The sequence below is a fragment of the Theropithecus gelada genome, chromosome 18 (genome assembly GCF_003255815.1).
Source record: "Theropithecus gelada isolate Dixy chromosome 18, Tgel_1.0, whole genome shotgun sequence".
Taxonomy (NCBI): Eukaryota; Metazoa; Chordata; class Mammalia; order Primates; family Cercopithecidae; genus Theropithecus; species Theropithecus gelada.
In genome coordinates, this window is record NC_037686.1 from 42,801,015 (window position 1) to 42,806,187 (window position 5,173).

Below are 5,173 nucleotides of genomic sequence, written 5' to 3' on the forward strand. Positions count from 1 at the left end.
GTGAGATCTGGAAGGATCCTGTGTTCAGGAGCTTCTGTCCTAGTAGAGTTGGAGCACACTACCCTCCCAGTACGTGTGTGCCTTCACTAATCCAGAAGCTCTCCAAATCCCATCATTTAGGGTTTTTTTTAAATGGAGGTTTTATCATACATGCGTGTTTATTAACTCAATCTCCTATCACCACCAATTTTTCAGGAAATTACAAGAGTTTTAGGAGCTCTGTGCCACAAATTATGGATGAAGATCAAAGATAAATTTCTTGTTCTATCACAGTGGTAGAGATGCAGAAAGATAGATGGATTTGAGAATTGGTATGACCCTTAGAACCTAATCTTTGATTGGCTATGGAAGTTAAAGAAGAAGTCAAGAATGTCTACCAGGCTTTTGTCAAAAGAATGGAGTAGATAATGGTGGTATCTAGCACACTATTAAGCTACAAATCAATTTTACCAAGAAGATTTGTTTGAGAAATCAAGTTCAAACTGAGGTTCAATTTGAATTGCCCAGTCCAGGTATCCATAAGACAGTGGGACTTGTGGAGAGAGAAGAATGGAACTCAGTGGAGAGGTAAGAAATGGCAATATATATTTGGGAATTGTCAACAAGATAACAGAAGCCTTGGAAATGGATAAAAGTTTAGGTGGAGAGTATAGAGTAAGCAAAAGCAGGTATCTTTGATGGATACCATATGTGAGTGATAGGAACACAGAGCCTGCTAAGGAGACCAGGGCATGACCATGGAGTAAGAAAAGCAGAGCTGAAGGAAGGGAAAGGAAGAGATTGCTTTAAGGAGCAGTCAATAGTGTCAAATCCTGCCATGGAAAGGTTAAGCTGGATAAGGATAAAAAGTGCTCAATGGATTTACTGACAAGGTGAGAATAATTTCAGTGAAGCAACAAGAGCCACGGCTGCACTGAAGTTTGGTAAAGAAATGGGCAGTGAGTGCAGACAGCCGATTGGAGACGCTGATGGAAAGTAAAGAGGATAGTCACAAGAGGGGAATGTGCTGTCAAGGAAGTGTTTCTGTTAATATGGGAGAGATTTGAACATGCTTATGTGACAGCTTTGAGCACCTGAAAGAATGATACCAAAGTGTGGAAGGCCTGGAATTCCATGTAGAAGACTTTCTTCCAAGGCAATGAGCCATTCAAGGCAAGAGAATGGCATGTTCATGGTCCTGGGTAGGAAGAAATACCGTGGAGCTGGGCATTACTACTTTCGAGGAACATCCTACCCTAAAAAAACTCGTCCTGCTTTATAAAGGAAGTATGTGCTTAGTTCTGGCTTCTGGCTGAAGGTCTCAGCAGAATCTTTCACCATGTTTTTTTCTGGCAGTCTTTACAGCATTGCATCAAAATTATTGTCTAATTATCTTTATTTTCTTACTAGGACAAACATCTTGTTAAGTTTTGTTTACTTTGCAATTATTCCAACCTTAATATTACAATCGGATAGATTTTTAGTTCAGCAGTTAGCCTCCTATTTGATAAAGGGCAGTGCCAATGCTGTAGGTTTTTTGTCCTAAGATCCTTAAAGCAACTTCTTCCTCACCACCCTCAGTGTGTCAAACTCTGTCATAAACAGCACCATAGGAATAAAAGGGAAACCCTCTTCAGGTGCAAATTAGTGCGTGGTGTGACTGAGGGAGATAGAGGGGATTGGAAGTTTTATATATTAAAATGAAAGAATCCCAGTCATTATATTTAAAGCAAAAGCAAATCTCAAAGTTGCTTCATAAACAAGATTTATTACAAGACAATAAATTTAGACCCAAATGGCAAGGTCTGTGAGCTTCGATATCTCCTGCCTTATTCATAAATCACAACATTGATCAAATATAAATTAATGCATGAATGTGTATATTTGTATACAGGAACTCATGAAACCTCAATATGTAAGAATGAAGTAGAAAGCAATTTTATATTATAAACACCTACATTAAAGCATTTAGCTTTTTTTTTTTTTTTAATTTTATTTTGAGACAGAGTCTTACTCTGTCACCCAGGCTGGAGTGCAGTGGCGCGATCTCAGCTCACTGCAACCTCCACTTCCCAGGTTCAAGCGATTCTCCTGCCTCAGCCTCCTGAGTAGCTGGGGCTACAGGTGCGAGCCACCGCACCTGGCTAGTCTGTATTTTTAGTAGAGACAGGGTTTTGCCATGTTGGCCAAACTGGTCTCAAACTCCTGACAGGTGATCCACCCGCCTCCGCCTCCCAAAGTGCTGGGATTACAAGATGGCCCGGCAAAGCATTTAGCATCTTAAGAAATCTTAGCCAAGTGGATCTTTGTGAGACTTATGTACATGAATCTATTTCTTACATCTCCCCCTCTCAAAAGAAAAATGTGTGATGAACTATCACTCCTGCTACAGCTTTTGCTTTGGGTTCTTGGCAAGAGAATTGGGAAGACTAAGGAGTGAGCATTACATGATAACTCATGAAAAGAGGTGGAGAGAAGAACTTTCAAGGGTTTCATTTGTATTTCCTTCCAATGACCAACATATCCTGGGAGTGGCTGCTGTATATTTCATTTGGTTTTCTCCCTTGATTGGATTTGTTTTTTTTAGAAGTTCTTCCCTTCAAATAATATTGTTTAAACTTAAATATCAGACAGCAAACATTTTTGTATATTCTATAAGTAAATGTCTAGTTGTACAAGCTATTCACTGACACATTAAAAAAGATTTAGTACCTTTTACCAAAATATCATGAAATGTGTCCGTAAGGCGTATCTCAAAAAGGGTGTCGATGTAGTAAATCAGTGAAAATTGTCCGTAATTGGGAAGGTAGGGAAGGAAAAGATCACTTTTCAGCATGGGTAATGGCAAGATTTCTTCTATAAACCCACCTCCTCCAGGGCTTACTGCTACAAATGTGTTGTTAGAGAAGCAAGACACAGGGTTCTAGGAGGGCTGGGGAAATCTAGAAGTAACAGGAAAAGTTTAGTGTTAGCTAAAAGTCTCTACGCCTTTGATCAGAGGGGTGAGGTAGGACTGTGCAAATGTGCTATGGGCACAAAATGGGGAATGCAAGTCACACTTTAGCCTTCTCCATCTTGGTAACACCTAGACAATTTAGAAAAGTATGTGTTCAATTAAAGCTGACTCCTACGAAACGAGTTTAAGGCAATTAGGTATAATAAGTTAATCCAATATAGAAAGTGTCCCGTTATAATTTTAAAATCAATAAATTTAGAGTACTTACTTAGTAGTACTTGAAATGTGGTTCATGTGAAAAGAACTGCTGGAAGTGTAAAACACACCCTGGTTTCAAAGGCTTAGTGCAAAAGAACTATAAAACATTATCAGTAATTTTATATTGCTTACATGTTGAAATAGTATTTTGGACATATTGAACTAAGTGTATTTATTAAAACTATGTTTCTTCTTGCTTTAAAGGGGTCATTTAGAAATTTTACAATTACATTGTTACACTGTATCTGTAGATATAGGACCACGCTGCTGGCTAAGATTAACCTGGCAGGACTTAGTACTGAAGGGATAGATGGGCCGGTCACAGCCCTAAGATAAAGGAAAGTTAATAGGCATACTTTTTAACAAGCCATTTAAAAATACCCCCTAGAGGCCAGGCGCGGTGGTTCACCCCTGTGATCCCAGCACTTTGGGAGGCCCAGGTGGGAGGATCGCTTGAGCCCAGGAGTTTGAGACCAGCCTGGGCAACAGGGTGAGAACCCAATCTCTACAAAAGATAAAATTAGCCAGGCATGGTGATGCGCGCCAGGTATGGTGATGCACTAGGGAGGCTGAGGCGGGAGAATCACTTGAGCCTAGGAGGTCGAGGCTGCAGTGAGCCGTGATCATGTCACTGCACTCCAGCCTGGGCGACAGAGTGAGACTCTTGTCTCAACAACAACAAAATAATAACCTATAGAAAAGATAGCCACAGAGTGAGATCACCTGAGCAATACTGTGGGAAGAGTGTCTAGGGAGGAGGAAACGGGGATTCATTTCTTTAAAAGCACCAAAGAGCTGGACAAGGTGGTTCACGCCTCTAATGCCAGCACTGTGGGAGGGCGAGGCGGGCGGATCACTTGAAGTCAGAGTTCGAGACCAGCCTGGCCAACATGGTGAAACTCCGTCTCTACTAAAAATACAAAAATTACCTGGGCGTGGTGGCACGTGCCTGTAATCCCAGCTAATGGGGAGGCTGAGACAGGAAAAACTTTTTTTTTGAGACGGAGTCTCGCTCTGTAGCCCAGGCTGGAGTGCAGTGGCGTGATCTTGGCTCACTGCAGCCTCCACCTCCCGGGTTCAAGCGATTCTCCTGCCTCTGCCTCCCGAGTAGTTGGGATTACAGGGGTGCGCCACCACGCCCGGCTAATTTTTGTATTTTTAGAAGAGACGGGGTTTCACCATGTTGATCAGACTGGTCTCGGACTCCTGACCTGACCTCGTGATCCGCCCGCCTCAGCCTCCCAAAGTGCTGGGATTACAGGCGTGAGCCACCGCGCCCGGCAAGGGAAAGCTCTTGAGCCCGGGAGGCGGAGGTTGCGTTGAGCCAAGATCGTGCCACTACACTCCAGCCAGGGCGACGGAGCTAGACTCCGTTTCAAAAAAAAAAAAAAGCCCCAAAGAGCTAAAGTTCAGCACCTGCAGGCTGCTGATGTAACCACCCTGCCGGCAGAAAAGCCGGGTCAACGGGGCGTTGGGAGCGTTAGGCCACGAGGGAGGAGCATTCCCCGGTCCGAGAGGGAAGGCCCGGGAGCCACGCGGCTCAGGAAACCGCCCCCGCGAGGGGATAGGAGGATATTGCGTGGCCCCTCCTTCCATGACTCTTCTTAAGGCCCTTCCTCTGAAGGGGGCGATCTCATCCTCAACCCGAGGAAACAATGCCCTCGAACCTGCGCCTGCAGCTCTGCTCCAGGCCGCTCACACAGTGCCTTCCCTAAAAGAACTCAGCCAGACCGGCTACAGGGATGAAGGGTTGAGGGGAAACAAATCCAGGTGTGCGCTTCGACCGCAGGCGCCTGCGCCAAAACCCCGCTTGGCCCTTAGTTTCAGCCTCTGCAGCAGCGCCTTCATCCGCCTCCTTTTTCCCGCCCCCGCCGGAGACGTCACAAAGAGTGACGTGTAAAGTGAACAATCACAGTCCCTCTCCGCGCGTGCCGGGAGGAATGGAGAGGGAGGTGGGCGGGGAGAGGACGGAAGGAGTGG